The following is a 26,337-nucleotide window of genomic DNA, read 5'->3' as shown; positions in this document are numbered from 1 at the left end:
AGATTCCCTAACATACTACAAAAGCATTTGTTCAACTATGTTCATAGCTGCACTATTTGTAATAGCCAGAACATGGAAACAACCTAGGTGCCCCTCAATAGAAGAATGGTTAAAAAAGGTGTGGAACATATATACATTAGAGTTTTACTCGGCAGTTAAAAACAATGACATCTTGAATTTTGCATGCAAATGGATGGAAATAGAAAATGCTTTACTGAGTGAGGTAAGCCAGACCCAAAAAGAGGAACACGGTATGTATTCACTCATAAGTGGATTCTAACCATAATTAAAGGTCTTTGAGCCTATTATTCGTGATCCTAGAGAAGCTAAATAAGAAGATGAACCTGATGAAGATTATTTAGCTATCCTCCAGGAGGTAGGAAATAGACAAGAGTCCCAGGTAACCTCGGGTGCATGGGGGGGTGGGAGGGTCGATGGAGGGGGAGAGGGCTAGAGAGAAGGGAGTAGGGGAGGAACAGGGAAAGCTTGGTGGCCGGGGATGGGGGGGGAGGGAGGGAGGTAGGATGAATATGGGATCAGGGAACAATATATTTCAACTAAGGGAGCCATTTTAGGGTTTACAGGAGACTTGATTATATATGGGATCCCAGGTCCAAGGAGAAATCCCCCAGATTGCTCTCTGGACAGAGGAGAGGGTGCCTGAATCGGCCGTGGCCCATGACCATACTGATGTATATTTTGCTTATCACCATAGATCCTTCGGCTGGCGAAGGACGGCTATGCAGTCGGAGGCCCACATTGGAGCAACGGATTGAGCCCCCCGAGGTCCGGAGGGGGAGCGGAAGGAGGAGGAACATGAAAGACGAAATCAGTACTGCGAGGGATGCTATCACCCACTGATACAAGGGAACGGATCTGATGAGAATTTACCAGGGCCAGTTGGACTGGGACTGAACGAGGACGTGATCTAGCCAGATTCTCGGAATTTGGCCGGATTCTCTGACTGTGGCTGGCCCGGGGTCTTTCTGAAAAGCCATTGACTATGACACTGGGACCTGTTTTTTCTGCATATGCTGGATTTTGGGGATCCAGTCTGTTTGGACGCTCGCCTTCCTGGACCTGGAGGGAGGGGGAGGGAGCTGCAGCTTCCCACAGGGCAGGAAACCCTGACTGCCCTGGGGGACGGAGGGGAAGGAGGGGGGGAGTGGGGGGAGTGGGAGGGTGTTGGGAGGGGGGGCGGAAATGGAAACTTTTATAATTTAATAAAATTTACTAAAAAAAAAAGAAATACAGGTTAAAAGATAATCATCTATAACAGTCAAGCTTGTAGTCATGTTAGTTAGATTTTCTAGATGTATAGAGATATATTTCAGTTAGATAGGTATTTTTCAAATCTTTCAGAGACCTTCAGAATATGGCATTTTAAATGTTTTAAGAACTTAGGACTTTTCATGACAATGAGACACATCTGCTCTTGGCAGCACCAATCTACTTCAAGATGAAGATGGGCATCGAAGAGGCTCCTTAGCCATTTGGGCAAGAAACCACTCTTGCCTGGACTGCTTCACTGGACATGCAGTGCCCACAGAGAGATGACTGCTGAACTTGCCTAAAGGTGAGATGGTCCTTCAGGGTTCCAGCTTCATGAAAGAATCTGTGAGATGTTCTGCAGGACACAGAAGAAAATGACTGAAAACTGCCAATATAGGTGGAACTGTCTTTGAAATTTCCTGCTTCACGGAAAAGTCTTTTGGATACTATGAGCCTAAAGGCCAAAGATGGATGACCCAATGGTACAGAAAAACTTGGGGTGACTGTCCAGGCAGCGAAATGTCTCTGTCAATTCTAGAGTTTTGGAAGTTGCTTACAATGTACTTCCTGTTTACTTGGGTAATATCATAGCCTTCTGCAGTCTTTGATGGAGTTAAAAATTTATAGTTATATTTTTCATTAATTATGATAAAAGACAGTGTAGATATAAGTATTGTAACTCTAATTCTTGCTTGATAACTATTTTGTTATATGCAATTTTACTATGTTAAAGTTAAAGCCTTCCTTTTTGTTTAAACAGAAAAGGGGAAATGGTGTAGGAGGTCCTTCTGTTTGTGTGTTGCTTTCATTGGTTAATGAACAAAGAAACTGCCTTGGCCTAGTGGATAGGGCAGAACTTAGGAAGGAGGGGAAGACAGAACTGAATGCTGGGAGGAATAGAGGCAGAGGAGGAGAGAGACACCATGGAGTCACCAGAGACAGACATGCCAAATCTTTCCCGGTAAGCCACTGCCATGTGGCGGTATACAGATTACTAGAAATGGGTTAAATTAATATGTAAGAATTAGCTTAAGATATTCTTAAGAAATTAGAATAGAACATAAGAAATTAAAGCTAATGGGCCAAGCAGTGATTTAATTAATACAATTTCTGTGTGGTTATTTCAGGGCTGAGCAAGCCAGGTGGCCAGGATGAACAAGCGGGCCCTCCTTTTACAGCTTCCAGGACAAATACTTCTTTAGCTCCTGTCTTCTCATTATAATGCTAACATGCACTTATCCCTAATTTGTATGCTCTCACTAGAGAAGATTTTAAATGTCTTTGGTCTTTCTAAGTGTGCTTCAACATGACACAAAACTTTTATTTCAAAGACACCTTAAAACAAGAACTAAGTTTCCCTATAGAGGTATCTTTACTGTTTTTTATAAAGAGAGTTGATTTAAGTCAATATAGGAAGCAGTACCTTCTTCATTTCAATTCTCTTGAATTTAACAAACATTGGCTATGCTTCTGTCATAATTGTCAGAGTCTACATTTCTGTTAAGGATCCATGATTTCACTCTCTACTGTGTTTGTGTATCTGAATGCTTCTGTATTTATATATTTTTTCTGACTGTACGGGAACCTCTGTAAAATTGTTGTGCAACTGTAAATGTCTGTAATGCTTGACTCTTACGCAAAGGCGCAGCTATAATAAAATGAGGGTCCAGTGCCTAGTGCATAGCCCTGGAGACCTATATACAAGTAATGGTATATGGCCTGAGCAGGTTCCATTTAGCAGAATGTATGTGTGAAGGTATACATATATGCATACAATAACAATTACTAAAGGAAACAAAAGAGGCCATAGATTTGTAGGAGAGAAGGGAGGAGTATATGAGAGGGATAAGTGGAAGAAAATGGAAGGAAGTAATGTTTGTGGTTATATTATAATCTCAAAAATAATAGCTGGGTGGTGGTGACACATGCCTTTAATCCCAGCACTCTGGAAGCAGAGGCAAGTGAAACTCTGAGTTTGAGGCCACCCTGGTCTACAGAGTGAGTACCAGGACATCTAGGGCTACACAGAGAAACCCTGTTTTGAGAAAAACAAATTAAATTAAATTAAAATTGAAGTACAGTACAAAAATTCCTAGTGATATATTGCAGTGTAGCCTAGTGTGGTGGTTTGACTAAGAATGCCCCCATAGGCACATTTAATTGAATGTTGAACCATCAGGGAGTGGCACTATTTGAGAAGGATTAGGTCATAGGGCAATGCTAGAGACCACTGGTGTGGTCTTGTTGGAGGAAGTGTGTCACTGGGGATGGGCTTTGGGATTTCAAAAGCCCATGCTAGGTTCAGTCTTGCCTCTCTCTCTCTCTCTCTCTCTCTCTCTCTCTCTCTCTCTCTCTCTCTCTCTTTCTGCCTACAGATTAGGGTGCAGCTTTCAACTACTTATCCAGTACCATGCCTGCCTGCATTGTTCCCCACTGTGGACTAAAACTCTGAAACTGTGAGAAAGCCCCCAAGTAAATGCTTTCCTCTGTAAGAGTTTCCTTGGTTTTGGTGTTTCTTCAAGGCAGTTAACAGTGACTAAGACACTGAGCCAACACTGATTGACTGGTTTAGATGCTAGTTCCAAGGATATTTTCAATACACATCTTATGTACTGCTGAAGGAAGGCATTGACAGCAAGGAAACCCTCAAGGTCCTTTCAGACACCTGGAAGTGTGTTTTGTGCAAGTCTTTCCACCAATGACCTATGAAAACGTTCACAGTATTTTCCAGTTTTAGAACAAGTACACACTCTTTTTAAGCTAATTTTTACATCTTTGTGTGTGTGTGTGTGTGTGTTTCTGCGTGCATATGTGTGTAAAAGATGAAAGTCGGAAGACAATATGTAAGATTCAGCTCTCTCCTTTTACCAGATGGATCCCAGATCAAAGTCTTGTCCTCGGATTCAGCTGCAGGTGCCTGTACCCACTGAGCCATCTTGTTGTCTCTGATTCTGTGTTCTTGATTAGAAAAATCTCAGCAATTATAAAAATGTGGATGTCCTGGATTACTATCCTGTATCTTAATTTTATCTTTCCAACAGGCATCAAAGAATAAGGAATGTAGCCTTTGCAACTGGCCAGGCTTAGGTCATGGTTTCTTGCTTAGGCCTTGATGTTTTCCTGCTGAAACTAAGTGACCACACAGAGTATTTACCTCAAACAAGGCCTCTATAAAACCACGAAAAACCACTCCCTTCTCTCAGCCAGCATTAGTAACTACTGCATTTTCTCATTGACAGCTCTAGCCTGTGGCTCTTCCTTCCTCATAGATTAAATTAACCATGAAGGGCAGGAGAGGTGGTTCAGCTCATTAAAAGCATCTGCTATTCTTGCAGAGGACCCAGATTTGGTTCCCAGCACCCACATGACAGCTCACAACTGCCTGTATCTCTAGTTCCAGAGAATCTGATACCCTCCCCTAGCCTCCATGAGTACCAGACTTTTAATTGGTACTCATGTACATGTAGGCAAAGCACATATCACATACCTATGTTATAGAGTGTGTACCTGCCCTGGAAAAAGACCATAGATGAAATTCAACTATAATTACAAGATTTAATGATTAGTTGCTAGCAGGATGACAAACACTCAGCCCAATTTTAGATTATCATGAAGGAACAGTATACAGAAGTTTTTTTGTTTTTCGTTTTATTTTTTGATGAAAACTACAAGACCATCAATATCTACACGAGCAAGTAAAAAACATGGTCTGTTCTACAAAGTGCTTGAGGACTAAAAACAATATTTGGGTGTTTGTGCAAGCAAGTTACAGAAGTCAAAAAACTAACTAGGGATGTCATAACAAGTAGATAGTCAGGGATGTACACTTTTGGGAGGGGAGTCACTGAGTTGGGGTTACTGGGAACTTACCAAGATGGATACCTAGAATAAAATGGGATTGCTTTAGAAATCATATTCCTCATTAGGCCTAAATAATATTAATCAAATCATTCATTCACATTTATGTAGGGCTATTGGTTGGTAACTTAAATGTGTTGATATGCATATATATATATATGTATATATATGATATGGTGTATGTGTGTGTGTGTGTGTGCGTGTGTGTATTATGATTCAAGGGCCATGGGTAACATCCAGAAGTAACAAAAAGAGAGGATTTTAATCAATTGCTTTCTCCATTGTCTCTGGGAGAACGAGTTGGGTGGTTTGAATTTAGGGCCCCTGGTATCTACAGTGTTTGACATAGACATTTACAAATGAGCGTTAGTATACGTAAAGCTGTGAAGCACAGAAAATAAGCACTAGCTTTATCCAGGTAAAATGCAGTAACTATTAAGTAAGCCATACATTCAGATAACAGCCTCCAATTTTGAGTAACCCTTTTAGTAAATGTTTGTTACTATGGTTTTAATAGGTATTTGTAATACTGAAGGAGCCTAGAGGCCAGTATAAGCTTTAGGATATTAAAGCATCACAGATAGCTGTTTGTCCATTCTGCCAGAGAGAAAGAAAGTGATTCCTTTTGGTAGAGGGGAACTTGTTCCCTTTGGCTTTAATATCCTAACCTTTTATTAATGGTAAGGGACAACATTGTCTCTTCTGTAACTGCTTCTCAGCTGAAATTAGCACATCACTGTCAGGGCCCAGGGATGCAGGAATGCTGGTCAAAGGCAGGGAGGAGCAGGGGACATCTGGTTTGCTGGCTTGTTTCTGTTGGACCACCTGGGGCTAGCAAAGGGCAGTAGATCTGGAGTAGTTTGGGATACTGAACTGAAGCAGAGGCTCACACTGGTAGACATTCCCGCAGAAGCCTCTGCTTTCCGTCTGCTTCCCAGCAAGGTCAGGGATTACTGGTCCCGCAGGACACCTGAGGTTGGGGTTTGGAGCGGTTTGCAGTCTTTAGTTGACTGGACATCTGCTAGGATAGATATAGATGAAGGACAGAAGGGAAAGTTAAGCAGTTTAGGGGAAACTCTTTATTTGGGGTGTATATTTGAAACTTCCAGGCCTATGGTCCTGGTAATCGGAGCCATGGAAGAAATCTCAAGACCAGCAGAAGGAAAAAACTCACCCCGAGGATTAGGCAATAAGTGGGGAAGCTTAGGCTGTTGATTGACATGACTTATCTGGAGTACACTTTACCTACACCATTTGGATTCACATTATGACTTCCTGAAGTTTACATGTTTTCTTTTTCAGTTTACAAAAAGAGGTCTTAATATGACAATAGAAGCTAGGGTGGTTACATAGGGAAACCCTGTCTTGAAAAAACAAAAAAAAAAAAATATATGACAATAGAATAGGAAGAGGGAAAGAATTTGAAACATGTTGTACTTTTATACCTTAAATTATTGTTTTAGACCTTTGTAACTTGCATTTATGTACATTAAATTACATTTGTAGACTCATAATTTATTAAATCTTTTATGTCCATAAACCTTTACAATTTGCACCCTAAATAAGTTTCCTAGATTCTCATAATGTATATAAATTTTAAACTTTTTATTTAATTAGCTTTGATGAGACATGGATGGTTGATTATTGAGAGCAGTCATTGGACAGCAAGTTTTAAAAAAATCAATGAATATTAAAAGTTACATTGAAACTATGTCATGAGTTTCTCTCTTTTAGTGTGAAACCTGTCAGCAGGGTAAACTATGTGGCTCTGCCTTTTTCAGCAGGAGACCTAGTAGCTCTAGAAACATTAAGGCCTGACTTTTACACATGAAATGGATTGACAACTCAGCTGCAGCCATTGGGAGAGGACCTGGGTGCTTGCTGTTATTAAAATGATGAAGCTACAGTAGCCATCAAGATTATCAGAGATGTGAGAAGGATAAATCTGAGAAGGAAGTATAATCCAAATGGTCTCTGAGTCAGTTGAAATGACAGAGATTTTCCTAGATGGCCACCCTAGGTTCCTACCTAGGGTGTTGGAGGGCAGAGGTCAGTGGTCTCCAGCAGGCACATATGACAGAATTAAGTCTCCCACTGCCACATAGGCCGTGAGCCTTCAGCTGCCAGACCCAGAAGATCTGTGAGACGTTGTTGTAGATGAGGGACTTCAGAGACTGGCATACCTTATCAAGGCAAAGAGGGGCAATCAATTCTCTAGTACCCTGCTTGTCCACAGTTTGGGTAGGGTCCTGGTGAGGAATGAGGCATTTCTTAGCCCAGTGGTTATAGTGTTACCACAATCAATTGGAGTCATCTGTGTCTTGCCATTTTCTTGGGAGGGAACCTTAGGGGTGCCACTAGGATCTAGCAGTTTTGTCTGTCATAGGGAGTTTTCTATTTGTTTTCAATACATCCTGACTGCAGATTCTCCTCCTTCCGTTCCTCCCATTACCCCACCACTTCACCACCCCTCTTCCCCTAGATCCATTTCTCCTCTGTTTCCCTTCAGAAATGAAAAGGCATCCTAGGAATATCCACCAAATACAGCATAGGAAGATTGGCTACGACTAGGCACAAACCCTCCTATCAAGGCTGGGTGAAGCAATGCAGTAGGAAGAAAAGTGTCTCAAGCGCAAGAAAAACAGGCAGAGACCCCATCACTCCTACTGTTAAGAGTGCTACAAAAACTCCAAGCTAAACAACCACACCAGATACTCAGAAGACTTAGCCCAGACTTATGCAGCCTCTACAGTTGCCACTGCATCTCTATGGACCCCTATGTGCCCTACTTAGTTGAAATCTGTGGACCATGTTCTCCTGATATCCTCGACTGCTCTGGCTCCTACATTTCTTCCTGTTCCTCTTCCTTGGGGTTCCCCAAGTTCCAAAGGGAGGGACCCATGGAGATCTTCAATTTGGGCTCTCTCTGGGCCTAATGTTTGTGTGTGGGTCTCTGTATCTGCTCCATCTGCTGCTGAGAAAGCCCTTTGATGACTACTGGACGAGCCACTGGTCATGTTTGTCTTTTCAGGTGTTAGTTACCTCTCTCAGGATGATTTTTTTCCAGTCTCATCTCTTTGCCCACAAATTTCACATCATTTTAAACACCCGAGTAACACTCCATTGTTGAAATGTACTGCATCTTCTTTGTCCATTCTTTCTTAAGAGTTATTATTTACTAAGTATAGTGTTCTACCTAGATGCCAGAAGAGGTCATCAGAAGCCATTACAGATGACTGTGAGCCACCATGTGGTTACTGAGAATTGAACTCAGGACCGCTGGAAGAGCAGCAGTGCTCTTAACCCTGAGCCGTCTCTCCAGCCCCCATTCTTTGTCTGCTCTTCTGTTGAAGGACATCTAGATTGTTTCCAGTTTCTAGATATTATGAATAAACCCACTATGAACGTAGTTGAGCAAATGTCTTTGTGGTAGGATGGAGCATCCTTTGGGTGTATGCTCAAGAGTGGTGTAGATGACTCTTCAGGTAGAATGGTTCCTAGTTTTCTAAGGAACCTCCATATTGATTTCCATGGTGGTTTTAAGGAGTTTGCACTCCCTCCAGCAATAGAGGAGTGTTCCCCTTGCTTCACATATGTAGGAAGATTTTGTTATTAAACATTTAAATACCATAGTCAGTAGAACTCTGGGGAGTTTGAGGGAAGTCGTTTAATGTATAAAGTATACCTGATTTTAAATCAACTTTGCTTTTAGTTACTTGCTTTAGGCTTAACCTTAAAAATATAGGGATAAGTCTTGTCCTGCTGCACTCATATCCAGATGTAGAACTCTCAACTCCCCCTCCAGTGCCACGTCTACCTGTGCATTACCATGCTTCCCGCCATGATGACAATGACTCAACCTCTGAACTGTACACCATCCCCAATTAAATGCTTTCCTTTATAAGAGCTATCATAGTCATGGTGTCTCTACAGCAATAGAAACACTAAGACAGCACCATTACAGAAAATTGTAGCTTTCGTATGACTCAGTTTATCCAAATAGCTAAAGCTTAACCAAGTTAGCAAAGACAAAGAGGCTAGATCTACCTTTTAAAGTCAGTTGTTTACCTGAATAGAACTTAGGAATTTATAAACATTATTTATTACATATATTTTATTTATTAAACATGGGTTTTTTCCTAAAATTTTGTTTTAGGACAAAAATCAGCACATAAAAATCTATCTTAATTTAAACTACCTTGGAGAACTGTTGTTGCCTCCTTAGTCTAAACAAGAGATAAAAAGAGTTGATTTCAAGTTGCATATAAGTATGTAAAAGCAAACTAAGATTACCTATATAGAGGCTTCTTTGAACTATTATCTTTTTTGTTACAAGTTTTTTAAGCTAACTTTTTGCTTGGAATTTTACACACACACAATGGTCTTACAGATCCTGAGAGAAAGAAAGTTTACATTTCAGCAAGAGGTTTGAATATTTGTGACCTTGATTGGGAGAACATTTTTTTTGTAAACAAGAACCAAGAAGGGAGATAGAGGTCAAGTAGCTAGACATCCTAATTTTTATATAAATCATTTTTATTAAAATATTTAAGCAACATGATACATTACAGTAACAAATTTAACATTTGTTGAAATAGAGTTTCCCTAAGGAGGGTGTTAGACAGTATCTGGAACTTTACCCAGTATATAGAATAGCTTTTTCATTTTTGTGTAGTTGGACCCCTCTCCTTATTCTTAGTTTTTAACCTGAATGCCTTAGGATTATTTTTTAAAGAAAACGTTGAGGTTTCATTCACTATCAGCTGGGAGACGTGACTGTATACTTAGGTGAAGTTTCGCTGACCTTGCCTATCCCTTTTTTATGAAGGAATATTACCTTTTAACAAGTCTAGGTCTGATGGTTTTAAGCAGGCCTATCTGGAAGAGTTATTGAGAAATTTTAGACAGAAGGCTTCATTTTATTTTATAACCAGGTTGTGTCGCCTGCAGATTGGAGGCAGACAACCTGAAAAGATTAATAAGCATTTTTTTTCTTGTAAAGTTGCAGAATAATATAAGTATCTATAACATAGAGGACATTATGCAGTAAACTGTAAAAACCAGGTATCTATGGGAACTCAGAAAATGTTGGTGTCAGCTTATTTTTGTTTCCTTAAGCAAGCTTTGTTCAGGAAGAGGGAAGCTATAACTCAACTCCAGAGCCAGCTTTCCAATAAAGTAGAACAACACAAAACAATACTTCAGTATTATCTATGCATAGAAGAAACCTGAATCCAGTGATCAGAGAGAAATCCTTGGCATAGGCCACCTACAGCAGTGCAGCCAGCAGTGGGCAGCGGAACAGGGAACTTATGGTGCCAGGAAGGGCTGTCTGATAGGAGCACCCACACTGTCCCATCCCAGCAGCACAGGGATTGGTGGTAGCCAGTGTTGTTGGCCATGCCAGAGGAGCAGCGATTTGCAATCGAAGGTCCAGGTGTCAGCCCACCAGAAGGGAATCACCTGATGGGACAATCTCATTTAGGCAAGGCCACAGGACTGCAGACTCCAGAATGCCTTTTGCTTCTGCTGTGCCTTTACATGCCTGGTGCAGCTCCCTTTTCCTGATATCTAGCATGGTGTGAGTGGACGTGGGGAGATCTCCACTGCCTGTAATATAGTGTGTTTATCTCTTGGAAGCATTCCATTCTACTGGGCATTTTTACCTGTGGATTGTCAAGAAGACAACCCCTATCTAAGCTGTACTGTCTAATTTGATAATAATAATAATGATAGCTTATATAGATATTTTATGAATAAAAATAAATACGAGGACATATTTCACAGCCAGGGTTTGTGAGTCTCACCTAAGGAGCTGCATGGATTGTAACTCAAGTTAATGACTAACAGTTGAATCCCAACAGCACAACTAGTTTAAATTCTTTTAAACCTAATGTAAGGAGATGTGTTCAGGGGTCTTGGTGTGCATCACAGCTGAAACAAAGCTTTCAAAATGACAAAGTTAGACTGAGATGTTTTGTTAAATAACTTTGAGGTGAAAAATCCAAGAAGACAATCTAAAGTTTTAAAAAGGCACATACTTGAATGCAGAACTCTTTAACGTCAGGGAACAAGAACAAAGCAGTCCAATTATTACTGACCGATGTACTCTCCTTTCTAGGTTTGGTGGGAATGCAAACTTGTACAGCCTCTTTAGAAATCTGTATGTCAGTTTCTCAGAACACTGGGACTCAATCTGTCTCAAGACTCAGCAATACCACTCTTAGGCATATACCTAAGGGAGGCACATTCATACTACAAGGACTTTTGCCCAACTAAGTTCATAGCAACATTATTTATAATAGTCAGAACTTGGAAACAACCTAGATGCCCCTCGCCCAAAGAAAATGTGGTACATTTACACAATGGTGTATTACTCAGAGGAAAAAAAACCCACAATGACATCTTGAAATTTGCAGGCAAATGAATAGAACTGAAAAAAGCCATCCTGAGTGATGTACCCCAGACCCAGAAAGACAAACATGGCATGTACTCACTCATAAGTAGATATTAGACATAAAGAAAAAGATAACCAGGCTACAATCCACAACCCTGAGAAGCTAGGAAACAAGGAGGACCCTAAGTGAGACAAGCCTGGAAGCCCCTGAGTGAATTGGGATCACAGGGGAGAGGATGAAGAGGGGTGAAGGGGCCAGGGGAGGAGAACATGAGCGAATGGGAAGGTTGAGTTGGGGGTGGGGGACAGACAGGGAGAGCAAGGAGAGAGACATCTTGATATAGAGAGCCATTGTGGGGTTAGGAAGAAATCTGGTGCTAGGATGACTCCTGCTAAGACTCTTAGCAATAGTGGAGAGGGTGCCTGAACCGGCTTTCCCCTGCAGTCAGATTGATGGCCATCCTAACTGTCATTCTAGAACCTTCATCCAGTAACTGATGGAAACAGAGATCCACAGCTAAGCACTGAGTCAAACTCTGGGAGTCCGGTCACAGAGTGGGAGGAGAGATTATATGAGCAAAGGGGTCGAGATCATAATGGGAAAACCCACAAAGACAGTTGGCCTGAGCTAACAGGAGCTCACTGACTCTGTCCTGAGCTGGGGAACCTGCATAGGACCATACTAGGTCCTCTGAATATGGGAGATGGTTCTGTGGCTTGGGCAGTCTGGAGGTCCATTGACAGTGGGACCAGGATTTATGAACTGGCCTTTTGAAGTCTATTCCCTATGGAAGGGTACCTTGCTCAGCCTCAATACAGGGGAGAGGGACTTGGTCCTGCCTCAACTTGATATGCCAGATTTTGTTGACTCCCCATGGGAAGCCTTACCCTTTCTGAGGAGTGGGTGGGGGATTTGGTGTGGGAAAGATGGTGGGAGGGGGAGGTGAGGGAGGGGGAAATGGGGTTGGTATGTAAAATGTAAAAAAAAACTTTTAAATAAAATATTTTTTAAAAAGATAGCTAACAGAAAGCTGTAGAGAAGTGACTGGTACACCTTAAATGGCAGGCTCCAGGAAGTCAGTGAGAGGGACAGAGATGGAGCAGGCTAGATGGAGCAAGCTACATGGGGGGGGGGGCTTACATAGAGACAGCCAGGAGGGGTCTGTCTAGCAGAAATACTGAAAACGTTGGCACGTGCAGCTCAGGGGCAATTTGGCTGCACCCAGTCTGACTCCCATCTCCCATCTCTCCAACAAACTGGAAAACACAAGTCTAATAGGCAAAAGAAAGCCACATAAAAAGACAACAGTGTTATCAGGAAAAGACCAGAGGAACTCAAACATGTAGTGGCCACCTTCATTCATATACCAAGACCAGAAGGGCAGTAGGGTGTCCCCTCAGCCCCAAAGAATGGGTCTACAATCATGCCCGGTCTTGCTTTTGTCTCTCCAAAAGTACAGATTCTAAAACAGAACAGAGTAACTCACCGATCAGTCAGCACTTCAGAAGCACACTGGCCTGCAAGTCTTCCTGAAGACTGAAGTTTGGGATCCTGTGGGTCTGTCAAGTCCACCTTGGACTTGCTCCTCTGGGGCCTACCACAGACCCTTGACCCTGAGTCTAGACTCTCCCATGGATCACACTGGGACATCCAAATGTATGGAGCTCATGACCCCTGGGAAAACATAGAATCAATCCGAGTATAATTAAAAGATGTATTGATTAGTTGTTAGCAAGATGACCATCTCTGAGCCAAATAAGGAAGGGTTTTTTAAAGGCAAAATCCACAAGAAGATCTTCAATATGTACACAAGCAAGCAAAAACTGATCTGTTTTGCCTGGTTTAGTTGCTAAGGCAATTTTGAGGTGTTTGCATAAACAAGTTACAGAAGTCAAAAAAGTCATATCGTAACAAGTAGATGGTCACAGTTGTACATTTTTGGATGGGGGTCACTGAGTCAGCGTTACTAGAAACTTACCAAGATGGATGCCTGACATAAAAGGCGGTTTCTTTAGCCGTCATACCTGAAAAATAATAAGTAAATATTTAAAATTTACCATGATATAGAGTCACAGGATGTCCCTAATCTTTAATAACATCCCATTTCAAGTGAAACCCAATTTGATGAAATATTTCAGTCCTTTCTGATACCCTCTTACTCACTTGCTGCTCTGTTCCCCATAGGATGCGTCCCCCCTTGTTACAGATGCGGGCAGGCACGCCCCTGGTACCAGGGGTGAGTGAGTGTCTGATGGAAAACTAAATGGATGGATGGATGGATGGGTGGATGAATGGGTGGATGAAAAACTAGAAATGAGGGAGCAATGAAGGGATAGGGAAAGGAAAGGAAGAACCAATTCAGGTCTTTCTGCTCTGTTCCTTGGCCCAAGTTATACTTGTCACTGTTGTACATCGCATCATTTCCTAAGGGCCCTGCAGTGATCATATGCCTCTTAATATGGGGTTTTGTTTTGAAGGCAGTCTTGAGTTCTATTATACAATATTCTGACCTCACACTTTTTCCTTTTCCTCTTCCTCCCTTGTTGATCATCATGGCTCCTATGGCTTTTCTGGTTCAAGGACTTCAACATAAGGACAGATATACTGAACCTGATAGAAGAGAAAGTGGGGAATAGTCTTGAACTCATTGGCACAGGAAAAGACTTTCTTTAGAACACCATTAGCACAGGCACTATGATCAACAATTCATAAACAGGACCTCCTGAAACTGAAAAGCTTCTGTATGGCAAATGATGATTTGGACAAAGAGCAAGCCTAAAGGATGGGAAAAGATTTTACAAACTACACATCTAATAGAGCATCAGTATCTAATATATATATAAAGAACAAAAAACATCAAAAAAACCCACCAGATAGCGAGAAAACATCACAATTTTCTTTCTGCTTTTTGTTAAATGGCTTCTAAGTCTCTTCCTGAAACCACAGCCTCTTCCCAAGGGTGCAGTCTTGCATACCTCTTTAAACCACATGGTGGCGCTCAAGCATAGGGAAATGAGGACTTCTTTTTTTCTAGCTCAATATCTGGTCACTAGTTAAATTCTGATTTCTGTCTTTTGCATCCCACTGTACAGCTCCTTGGTTGTATTCTAATGAGGTTTGTGGTATCTGTCATGAGTCATGTTCCTCAGAGGAGCAATGATGGAGGGCTCAACAGAAAGCAACTATGACTATAGTAATAACATACGTGTGAAGGGTTCCTAGCTGGTAGCACCAAAATGAGACATGTTTCTAGATTATTTATAGCACCAAATATACTAAAAATACTATGTAAATTGTTGCTATATTGTAATTTTTGGGGAACAATATAAAAGTAAAATCTGCACATTTAAATGCAAATGTTTTTTCAAGTATTTCCAATTTGTGGTTGATTGGTTTTCAAGTTTCAGAAACAGAGAATATATAGTTTTGAAATAACTGTTATCTCTTGGTACTTTTTTGGTTGGCTATGTGCAAAAAATTTTGAAGTATGTTTTTGCAACCTGAATGATTTCTTCATGATCTTCTCACTCCATTTTAGTTGTGAATGGCATACATGACTTATTTTTGTTTTTGTATAACCTACTTTCACATGATAATGATTCCCATTTGATCATGTTATATAATCATTTTAATATGTTGTTGGATTTTGTTTGCCAGTTGGTTTTTTGTTTTGTTTTGAATTCTATTTTGACCCACTACATTTAAGTAGAGCCTTCTGTGTAGGCTTTGGTTTGAAACTATCCATTGGAACGTGGGCAACTCACCAGTGGTTATACCACTAAAACCTATCACTACCTTTCATTGGCAGTTTTTTTTTTTTCTGGTTTCATCTGGTTCTATGAGTGTTACCACATATAATGAATTTAAAAATATTTGCTTCTTTATTTTTTTTCAGAGTTTGAGAAGGATCCATGTTAATTATGTCTAAGTGCATTGTGGAATTCACCACTAGATTTGTCTCCTCCCCCTTACCAGGAGGGTTTGAATTATTACTTCATTCTTGTTAGTAGGTATCAGCATGCTCTGCCATGATTTTTCTTCATGATTTACTCTTAAGAAAGAGTGTTTTTCTATATATTTTTATATATCAACCAGTTGGTATAAAATTATTCATAATATTTTATTATCTAAGTATTATAAAAGCAAACTGGTGTCTTTTCTTTCTGTTATGATTTTAATTATTTGTGCCCTTTCCCTTTTTTATTAGTACCACTAAACACTTCATGATTTTGTCAACTGCTTTGAAGAACTAACTGTTGATTTCTTTGGTAGCCTCTAATTTTATAAATTTATTTTTACATATATGAGTCACTGTGTATGTGTATGTATGTGTGTGTGTATACCATGTGAATGTCTGGTGCTTGCAGAGAGCAGAAGAAGGCATTTCATCCTCTGGGACCAGAGTTATAGATAGTTGTGAGCTGTCATGTGGTGCTAGGAACTGAATTTGAAAGAGTGCTGCAAATGTTCTTAACTACTGACACAACTCTTCAGCCCCCATCTCTAATTTTTCATTCTATGTTATAATCTTTATTTTCCTATTTTTTCTAGTTTTGTATTCTGCTTTTATTTTGTTTTTAGCTATTAATATAATCTAAAAAGTTTGTATTATTGATGAGAATTTTCTTTTTAATCTGTTACTTCCTATGTTATATTTCCCTTTTAGCATTCATTTCACTGCATCTCTCAAATTTCACTGTTTTGTGTGACCTTTCAAAACATGAAAACGGGAACCCAAATGAATCACTACTAGAGGTGCTTTTATTCTCATTAGTGTGTACTTTATGAAATTAAAAGCCACACACACATGCACATACACAGTTATAATTATTACATCTTTTTAATAAATTGTTCCCTTTATGTCAGTTTTATTTTGACTTCCATTTGCTTGAAATATTGACTTTCCTCTTGACTCATTCGGTGGGGGCCTTTGTCTATGATGTGTGTTTCTTGAACACAACAGATAGTTGGGTGCGATTTTGCTGTGGTATAATCCTTCTGTGCATTGTGAATATGTGTTGCTCTCATTGATTGATAATAAAAGCTGATTTTGCCTATAGTCAGGCAAAATATAGCTAGACAGGAAAGCTAAATGGAGATACACAGAGAAGGAAGAGAAGACTCAGAGAGAGATGTGAGCCAGTCACCCAAGAAGCTAGCAGACCAGTAAAGCCATGGCAATATGGCAATACACAGGTTGATAGAAATGGTTTAATTTAAATGTAAGAGTGAGTTAGTAATAAGCCTGAACTATAGGCCAAATGTTCTGTAATTAATATTAAGTCTCTGAGTGATAATTCAGAAGCAGTTGCAGGACAGGGAGGGACAGAGAAACCTCCATTTACATAGTTTTTCTTTAATTTTGTTAGTTGCATCTTTTAAGTAATAAGTTGAGACTGTTTATTTTTAAGATTATTATAGATGTAGGGGTGGAGTGGTGGTTTGAATGCAAATGTCCCCCAAAGGAAGTGGCACTATTGGGAGGTGTGCTCTTGTTAAAGTAGGTATAGTCTTATTAAAGGAAGTGTGTCACTATGGTTGTGGGCTTTGAGGTCTCTTTTGCTCAAGCTTAATTCAGTATGACACTCAGTCCACTTCCTGCCACCTTCTGATCAAGATGTAGCCAGAACTATGTCTGCCTACACAATGCCATGCTCCCTGGCCATGATGATAATGTACTAAACCTCTGAAACTGTAAGCCATCCAATAAAATGTTTCCTTTTATAAAAGTTGCTGTGGTTATGATGTCTCTTCACAGTAACAGAAACCTTAACAAGGAGGTGGTTTGACTGAGAATGTATCCCTATAGCTCATATATTTAAGAAGTCAGTCTCCAGTTGGTGGGACTAATTGGGAAAGATTAGGAGGTGTTATCTTGTTGGAGCAGGTATGTCACTGGGGCAGGCTTTGATGTCTTAACTTTGATTCCAAGTTAACCCTGTGCTTATAGATCAAGATGCAAACTCTCAGTTCCTGATCCAGAGCCATGACTGTCTGCATGCTGCAAAGCTCCCCTCTGTGATGGTCATGAACCCATCTCTGAAGTAGTAAGTCCCAAATTAAACATTTTTTTTAATAAGCTTCCTTGGTCATGATATCTTAGCAGAGAAATAAGAAAGTAACTAAAATTTCTTGGTACTCTCTGGAAATTTGAGTCAATTTATTTTGTAAGTTGAATTGCCCTGATCACAGAAATATTTAAAAACTACGATAGATGTTTATTAACTCCTGTAATTTTTTGGCTTTTTTACTGGTTCTTTGGATTACTATCTGTTCATTTATTTCTACCCTATTAATATTAGGGTCTATTATTTTCCTGTGTTAGGTTGATGAATTCCTTCTTAGCTCTCCTTTGTCAATCTATTTTTCTCATAAATTTATTATTTCCTGTGCTCTGTGTATAGTGTAATCCTTTAAATAGTATCTGCACTACTACTGGCTTAGTGTCCATCTAATTACCCTAGCTTGTACTTGACCTGAGATATCCTTATTTTTCTGTCAATTTAAAAATATATCTTTCTTGGATATAGCAATCTTGATTGGCAGTTTTACAACTTGATATGTTATTTCATACCTTCCTGGATTTTTCTTGATGATGAAAACTATGATGTTATTCTAATATGTTTGTCTTTATAGGTGAGTGGATATTTTTGTTATATATTTTGATAATGGTTTTCTGTTTTATATTTTTGACATTTTGACTATAACATGTCACGAATGTGTCTTCATATATATGCATATGAAGTATATGTACATGCATATATGTATTTATGTGTAAAAGCCAAAAACCTTTTCTTATATAAATGTGTGTGTGTGTGTAATGAAATGGTCAACATAGTCTTTAAGGAACTCTTAAACTTTGCTCTAGAACTTCAGAAGCCAGGCCTCTTTTGCCTGTGCTGTGCTCAGCATTATCTTTTACATTCACTTCCACAACTAATTAATATTTAAATATACAATGGCTTCTCCAGGCCAAAGTCCCAAAATCCTTCCATGATCCTCCCAAAAGCATGGCTCGGTCTGTCACAGCAAATACCTCACTTCTGTTAACAATTTCTATCTTAGTCAGCATTCTATTGCTGTGATAAGACACCATGACAAAAGGCAACTTGGGGAAGAAAGGGGTTCTTTCATCTCACATCTTGTAGTACCTCGTCCTGGAAGTCAGGACAGGACCTCAAGGCTAGAATTTGGAGGCAGAATTTGATATAAAGGCAATGGAGGGAGGAGTGCTGTCTACTAGCTTGCTTCCTATGGTTTCCCCAGTTTACTTTCTTATAGACCCCTTGCCTTGGGATGGCACCACCACCTACAATGGGCAGGGCATTCCAACATAAATCAATAGTTAAAAAAATGCCCCACAGTTTTTTCTCTGGTGCACTGGATGGTCACAATTTCCATGTATGTTTCCAGTGTTTAATATTCTCAGACAGAAGTGGGGAGAGCTGTCTGCACTAGTATTTAAACTTGAAGGTGGGTACTCTACTCTCTCAGCTCACCAGAACTCTGGCTGTTTCTCAAATTCAAATCTTGCCTGTTGGTGTTCACAAGTCTATGTTTTTACTTGCCTAGTTTGTAAAGAGAGTGAGGGAATTGGGTTTGGGGATACAGTAGTGCTGAAATTTTTGTTCTTTTTGGTGAAAGAATTTAGTGATGGACTATTTCTTGGGAACAATTCCTTCCTTCATTCCAGCCTAGAAGCAAGAAGGACAGTTCTCAAGTCATGTCCATGCATCTGGTTTATAGAGTCCACACAGATCTCCCATATAAATCACTGTTCCTGCAGAGTTTGCTTCTTGATACTGCCTTCTTTTCTTCTGTTTGTGACCTCCAAATGGGCTCTTCCTTCTACTCCATTTAGTGTTTTAAGTTGGACTTTGTTTATTTTGTGAAGCTAATATTTACTATTACTAGATCTTAGTCCACTTTCTTCTGTCTACTGTTTACTGTGGCCCTCTCTTGCCTTTCCAGTCTCTCACCTCTGTCTGCAGTCATGTATCAGATATTTCCCTACAAATTTGTCAACTGAGCCATGCCACTAGTGTTCATTTTTTCTTGTTTATATTCCATAGAGATATTGTTTGCGGTTTCCACGGTAATTTCATAAAACATCTAGAAATTGCAGCAATTTCTTCAAAATTCGTAACAATTTAATCTCACACAAATCCTATCATTCACATTTCCACATCCTTTATATTATTGATATCACAAATTATGCATTGCACATCCCATATTTTGTAATATAGATGAATATATAATATAGATGAATGTCTTAAATATAAAAGAATTCAAACTGGAGCCACAAACTAAAGTCAAAACAATATAGTTTTATATTTGACTACATATTTACTTTCCCTGGGGGAATTTATACTTTTATATACCTTTGAACTCTCTGAGATCTTGTAGAGCACATAGTGAGGAAACAGACTCTCTTGGTTTTTATTTTAATGTGACTGTCTTAATGTATCTCTAATTAGTTAAGGGTGACCTTGGTATTCTGACCCTCCTTACCCATGTGTTGGGATTACAGGAGTGCACCACCACCCTCAGTTTATGCAGGGATGGTGATCAAACCTAGGGCTTCCTGCATACTAGGAAAGTATTCTACCAGCTGAACTACATCCTAGTCCATTATAGGAAAGCTTTATTAATGGGGTTAGAGAAATTATAGATCATTTTGTGGAGTGACTCCAAGGTGGTAACTACTATATATATCTGCTGTATATCTGTTGTGCAGTGTTAGGTATGAGGATCAGGAAAATAAGCCAAGTATGTTGTATTGTTATAACTCAAAGCAGGTGGTCATTAGGAGATAGCTGTACAAAGCAGGTATATGAATCAATCACACTGAGAACTGGAAGGGTATAGAATATTGTAATCTGTTTCACTCTTGATATTGAGCTTTTTCAAAGTACAATTTACATCAAGGCTATATAAAAGTAGGAGAACTTACTGATACTTGATTCATAATAAATTAGAGAATTGTTTTCTCTTTAATTTTTTGGAAAGAGCTTGAGATATACTGCTCTCTGTTGTTATTTGGCAGATTTTCTAGTAACCCTATATATAGTATCTTTCCTTTATTGGGATTTTTTTTCTCTGTTGGAAAGTTCTTTCATTACCAATTCTCTTTCATTACTATTATAATCTCTATTCTCAGCCATTTTAATTTCCATATAAATTTTAGATTCATTCCTTGAGTTTTTTCTAATTCATGGCCTCTTTTCTCATTAACTGTTGTTACATGTACACATACATGTGTGTACGTGCATGTGCACACACACACACACACACACACACAAAACCTGCTTAGTCTGTATAATTTTACTTTTCTTTATGTTTTCAGGCCTGACCAATTGGTATTGGATAACCAGTTGGTGTGTTCTCCCCAGGTAGGACTGTTTCTTCCATTGTCAGCATTCTTTAGTTGCCTGTAGTTCTTTGTGTAGTGTTGAGACCTCCTGGCTTTCCCCATCCACTTTAGCATGTACACTGTTGCTGTCCTTGTTTAGCTCATGAATAGATGGTCATTTTGGTGAGACTTTTATGGGTATGTAGCCTTCATCCCCCATCAAAGAAACTTCTCTTTGCAGAGAATAGACTATTACATAGCAGACATAGACTATTACAAAAAAAAACACAACCGATCAAAACAGAGTTGTGGAGGTTTGTTCCAACAAATACATATACAATAAACTCCTGTGAATAAGGCTGACGGTTCATTGTAGAAGAAAGGGCAGAAAGAGTATAAGAGCTAGTGGATCTTGGAGTTTTTTTAAGACTGTGTTTCCTAGGAATGTCAGAAGTTATACCTATGGTGTCTCACCAACATGACTATTATTAAGTTTGTAAATGTATTTTTATTAACTCTTTGTCAGATATATAGCATGTTAATTAGTTTCCTATCACTGTACCAAAAGTATTTGATATGATCAATTTAATGAAGTAAAAGATTTTATTTGACTCACAGTTTCAGATCATCTTTTATTTTTCTTATTTTATATATTTAAGTTGTACCATATAATGTTTGATACATACATGCATGTATGAATACATATATTCAAACGGATTTTCAATGAAGCCAATTAATATATTTATCATCTCACATAGTTCAAAAAAATTAACATTCTTATGGTAAGAACATGGCTTCTGATTTAAAAAGAATCAAATGCACCAAAACATAGGCAGGGAAAAACTTACTAGGGTCATGGGGAAAATATGAGGATACATGAATCCTACATGTATCCTACAAAAGGCTACATTTTTTATATGGGATCAAAAACTTTAGGTAGCTAATGTACATCATACAGAATATAGTTAATAATGTGTTTTCAGGACAATAGAGATGACTCAACAGTTAATATTACTGGCTGCTCTTCTGCAGGACCTGGGTTCAGTTCCCAGCACCTACATGTAGTCTCACACTCATCTGAACTTCAGTTCCAGATAATCCAACACTGTCTTCTGAACTTTGAGGGCACCAGACACGATATGGGATTCCCCTCTATATGCTGTGATTATGTTTTATTGTCATTGGTGAATAAAGAAGACCCCTGAAGCAAAGGTCCAGATGGTCCAACATCATAACAACCTCAGGACTTCTGGCTGAGATGGATCTACCACACAAGATACCCCATGAAAGACCTGATCAACAGTGCCCTCAATCAGCAGAAAGTAGTCTAGAGAACAATGCTCAGATTCCCTAAATGATTATTAATAAATGTTTGTTTGCATTTAAAGGAGGATATGCTATAGAGATGAATATGTTGCATTGGTATGGATCTTGGTCTATTTGATACAGATTTAAGGTCAATTTTGTTATATGTATATTCTGCTCTTGTTTGGGTATTGTGTTTGTGCAGCTCATTTAAAAATGTAATATATAGTTAAGAAATATAGTTTAATAGATAATTATCTATAATAGTCAAACTTGTAGTCATGTTAGGTTTTCAAGATGTACAGAGATCTATTTCAGATGGAGAGGTATCCTTCAAACCCTTCAAAGACTTACAGAATATGACATTTAAAATGTTTTAAGAACTTAGGACTTTTCATGACAGTGAGACACATCTGCTTCTGGCAGCACCAATCTACTTCAAGAGGATGATGGACATTGAAGAGGCTCCTTATGGAGTTTGTTGGCCATTTTGGCAAGAAACTGTTCTTGCCTGGACTGCTTTATTGTATGCTGTACGAACTGGACATGCAAGACCTACAGAAAAGTGACTGCTGTACTTGCCTAAAGGTCAGACAGTCCTTCATGGTTCCTGTTTCATGGAAGAAACTGCCAGACATTTTGCAGACACAGAAGAAAGCAACTGATGAACTTTGACAATACAAGGCATAAGAGATCTTCAAATTTCATGCTTCATGGAAAAGTCTGCCAGATACTATGGGCCTATAGGCTGAAAATGGATGCTGTAATGTTACAGAAGAACTTTAGGTGACTGTCCAGATAGCGAGATGTCTCTGTCAATTCTAGAGTTTTGGAAGTTGCTTAAAATGCACTTCCTATTTACTTAGGTAATATTATATCCTTCTGGAGTCTTCAATGGAGTAGAAAAAAATAGCTATAAATATAAAAGATAAATTAGATATAAAACTTTAGACTCACAAAAAATAGGATAGATGAGAGAGTATTTTCCTTAGTTTACCAAATGTAAATGAACTAAACATTTTAACTATAATTTTTGCTTGATAACTATTTTGTTGTATGTAATCTTGCTATGTTAAAGTTAAAAGCTTCCTTTTATTTAGACAAAAAAGGGTAGGTGATGTGGGATGTATGCTGTGATTATGTCTTATTGCTATTGGTGAATAAAGAAGCTGCTTTCGGCCAATGAATTAACAGAGTAAAGTCAGTCTGAAAATCTGAACAGAGATGCAGAAAGAGAGTAGGCAGAGTCAGAAGAGATGTCATGCAGATGCTGAAGGAGAAAGATACCTGCCCCAGAACCTTACCAGTAAACCATGAACCTCGTGGTAAAATACAAAATGATGGGAATGGGTTAATTTAAGATGCAAGAGTTAGTTAATAAGAAGCCTGAGCTAATAGGCCAATCAGTGTTGTAATTAATACAGTTTCTATGTTATTAGTTGGGTCATAGCAGCCAGGAAACAAAAAGAGCAGCCTCCTACTACACCAGATACACACATGATACACAGACATACATACAACATACCCATACACATAAAATATAATTTAAAAAATCTTAAAAATGTGTCTTCTACTGGATATCACTGATTAGGTTTTATTAGTGTGAAAGGGAATATGATGGATACATGTAGACACACAATTATGGTGTGCATGTGGAGGATAGAGAACAACTTTGTGGAGTCAATTCCCTCCATCCACTTTTACCAGGATCCCACGGATATAACTCAAGTCATGAGACTCATAGGGAAAACGTCTTTAACCATTAAGCCATCATGCCTGATCTCATTGATCTTTATTGATTTGAAAATGAGAGTCTTATACGGAAATTTTTGTTTTGTTCAGCATTTGTTTAGCATTTGTTTTGTTCAGTTTTCTTTGAGCTTGTACAATCTGTGGTTTTATATCTGATCATGGGGAAAGAATTATGTATTTTAAAAAATAGATAAAATAGAATGAGTTGGAATTGATTATTCCCTTCTCCGAGATCAGAATCTGGGAAAATGCTAGTAGGTTAGTATTTGGTTACATAGATTTTCTGAAGTTAGAACTTTTATGACAAACTACATGAAGTAGACTTTAAAATGGGGACTATCCTTTTACTCAGGCCTAAACAATGAGGTAATTTCCCACTGATTTTTAGTGAGAACCTAGGTGAATTGTACAAGGTGAAACTCATAAATATTTAGGGACCATTCAAAATTGGATCCCCTATGACTTTTCCATGTTGTATGTATAATAATTTGCCATTATAGTTTACCTTTCCCTATTTTTTTTCATGGGATTCCATATTAGTTCATGAGATTCTGCACTAGTGTATTACAATTTTTAATATTTCTGCCATTTTCTCCAATTTAGACACAGTAGTTTTCATCAGATATCCATATTACTGACATAATATTTTAAAAAATTATTTGTTATTTATGTGTATGTGTGTGAGCCTAAGAGCTTATTTGTACTGTGTGCCTGCAGGAGACTGTGAAGAACAAATGAGGATGCTGGAACTACCGGAACCGGAATTACAGGCAGGTCATTGATGCCATGTGGGTGATAGGCAATACATTTCTGCTCTCTGAAAGACAGGAAGCCATCGCTCCACACATGAATTTCATATCTTGTGTCACTGTCAGTTATAGGAAGAATTTCTACTTTGTTATAGTATACAATTCAATTATACTAATAAATTTGAGTGACTAGAATTGTGTTGAATTTATACACAAATGCTATAAAAATATTTGTTTATAGGTGTCTTTTTTACATTTTACTTATCTGGCCTTGGTAACTTTAATATCCAAGGCCATCTGCTATTTCCATACTCTAATTCTTTAGTTCCCTCCTCCCAGACCAACTGTCAAACCACAAATATAACCAATCACATACTATCCTGCAGGTCTCTGAACGGTTGAATACACAAATACAAATCAAATAAACCTTTTAGACCAAAGAGCAAAAGAGCATGATTGATAGTAGCCATAAATTAGAAACTTCCAAATGTCCATCAGAAGCTGAGCACATAAACAAACTGCTGTGTAACTAAGCAGGAAAACACTAGACAGCAAAGAAAGCAGACAGAACCTTAGCCAAGACAGCAGAATAAGAGAATCTCAAAAGTAATTGCTATTAGGATTGAAAGAAGCCAGATGCTTCAAAAGGCCCATACCATGTCATGTGTGTCTAGGTGGGGATTTGACAATCAGCATTTGTGCACAATCCCAGAAAATACGAAGAAGCTCTCATTTCCCGAAAGCATATCTGTGTTTGCCTAGAGACAGGGAGGAGAGTATCAGGGTGAGGGAGAGGGAAGTGTTGCCAAGGGCTTGAGAACATGTTCTTAGTTGTGGAGAATATTCTACCTGCCACACGACAAACGGACCCAGTTGCATACATGAAATATGAAGTCAGCTGACAATTCCAAGTATTAGGCTTAAGCATGGCAGTGACAACCTCACAGATTTCCAGGCTAGCAGTTTGAATATCTCTGATGAAAATATTGAGTATTCTTATAATCTAATGCATACCCCAGCCATCAAAACCACCATTCTGGCCAGGCACTGGTCCTGACTTCCCCATATGAACCATGACCCAAGTGAGGTGGGAGAATGTCTACAGGAAATCTTCACTCTCCATACAGACACATACTACGAGCCCAGACACGGACTCCTAACATATATATAGTGTGGACCCCCACTGCCTCATTTTCTGCATCCTGGGACCCAGATCCATGACTCTGAGACTGTTTTACTAGGCTTTTCCTCACCAGGGGCCTTCCTGACACATTGCATAAAGCCATATTCCTGGTCTTAACCATGCTAAGTGTTGTTCTGCAGTGTCTGAGTCATCCTCTTCCCCATCTGCCACACTGCCCAAAGGCTGGACATGGTTGCCATGGCGATCTCTCCAGTACAGAGCTCTGAGGATAGGTCTCTGGCCCCAAAAGATGTAATTTCCTGCCTGCTAAGGCGTCATGAGCACACTTCAAGGGGTTTTTAAGAGTCTAGGTGCAATGAAAACATCGGCAGACATTTAAAAATAAATCAGCTATCGCAAAGAGTTATTTGATTAAAAAATTATGACTCACTTTCCCATTGAAAAGAGAAATCATTTGTTCAGAAGTCGTAGAGGGACATCAGCCCCACCCTCATTGCAAGATAAGCT

General features: G+C 39.0%; 1 long non-coding RNA gene across 3 annotated transcripts in view; it reads right to left on the bottom strand.

Annotated features, from left to right (window-relative positions):
• The window catches only part of LOC125389388 (uncharacterized), a 46,218-nt gene that overhangs the window by 4,824 nt on the left and 15,057 nt on the right, over window positions 1-26,337 (bottom strand). For 2 of the 3 annotated variants that reach the window (XR_015736959.1, XR_015736957.1), the window contains 3 exons: window positions 14,039-14,138; window positions 13,507-13,552; window positions 13,015-13,202 (listed from right to left, as the gene is read on the bottom strand). This is a non-coding gene — a long non-coding RNA (uncharacterized LOC125389388). Of the gene's footprint in view, window positions 1-13,014; window positions 13,203-13,506; window positions 13,553-14,038; window positions 14,139-25,342; window positions 25,445-26,337 lie in introns of all 3 variants that reach the window. The other variant, XR_015736958.1, reaches the window with a different exon arrangement.

This window comes from Myodes glareolus, chromosome X, assembly GCF_982192425.1.
Source record: "Myodes glareolus chromosome X, mMyoGla1.1, whole genome shotgun sequence".
Classification (NCBI taxonomy): domain Eukaryota; kingdom Metazoa; phylum Chordata; class Mammalia; order Rodentia; family Cricetidae; genus Myodes; species Myodes glareolus.
The sequence above is the reverse complement of the archived record's forward strand: the minus strand, read 5'-3'. Positions and strand labels throughout refer to the sequence as shown.